The following is a 1119-nucleotide window of genomic DNA, read 5'->3' as shown; positions in this document are numbered from 1 at the left end:
TCAAACGGAGCCGTGGAGATCCTCGAGGAGGAAGAGCAATTGCGCGCTGAGAGATCTGCTGGCGGCGGCACGCGCAGAGACCTCAAGGAAGGGAACGCCAGGGAAACGTGGCACGCCGCAGCGAGCTGATCCCGAGACTGGAGGGTACGATGCACGAGCGGTCCACGTGGAAGGCAAGGACATGTTCGACGTTGCGTTTCCGTCTCCGGGAACGAGAAGGACGGTTGGGCCTGTGTCTGGGACGCCTCTTGGTGAGTAGATTTCTAACACGGTTCTTGAGCAGTGGGCACGCCAACCGGCGCCCAGCGAAGGAACGACACTTGCAAGGACGACGACGAGTACGCCCATGGACGCTTCGGTGATAGACTCGGGAAGTCGTCGCGAGGTGGGTTCCACCTTGGATCGAACTCGGCCCTCGTTACAACCGGTGGACAACGCTGGAGGAGACGTGCCAACCGTCACGTCGGCGTACGGCCGACCCAGTAGCAGCGAACCGAGCCAACCATGAAGAAGACGTGCCCCAGGGACTGCACCTGTTGTTGCTGGAGCATCAACGCAAGCGTACGTGCCTAGTGGAAGTCGAGGAGCGACGCCTGTTCAATCAATGAGGACGCCGACGAGGGAAAATGGAACGTCGACGACGGACCCAGCCTTACAGGCCCTTATCATAGACGCTTCCCTAATTGCTACAGAGGGTTGGGATGTCAAACGGAACGCCTGTGTCGTCACAAAGACCTCAAGCCACGAGACACGTGCCACGTACCGTGCCGACGCCGACCCGACCACTGACGTCTTCAATAATGGGGTACCAAGGACCTATGATCCCGAGGATGAGAGCGCAAACACCGGTTTCGACACCTAGCCTAATGCCGATGGCTGCTATTCCTTCGTATGGAGGCGTGTCAATTCCAGTGGCTGGTTCCACGTGGAGCGGTGGAGGTAGAGGAACGCCTTAATGGAATGCATTCTACCCCCACCCCCTTCCAACCGCCAATAACGTCGACACCTGGGTGGGCTGCTGCTGGAACGATCCCCGCGTGGTCTGCTGCGTCTGCGCGGCAGACACCTTCCAGCCCCAGATGTGGAACGTACGGATTGCCGTTACAGAGAACGTCTCCT

This window comes from Phytophthora infestans, genomic scaffold (genome assembly GCF_000142945.1).
Source record: "Phytophthora infestans T30-4 supercont1.37 genomic scaffold, whole genome shotgun sequence".
Lineage (NCBI taxonomy): Eukaryota > Oomycota > Peronosporomycetes > Peronosporales > Peronosporaceae > Phytophthora > Phytophthora infestans.
The sequence above is the reverse complement of the archived record's forward strand: the minus strand, read 5'-3'. Positions refer to the sequence as shown.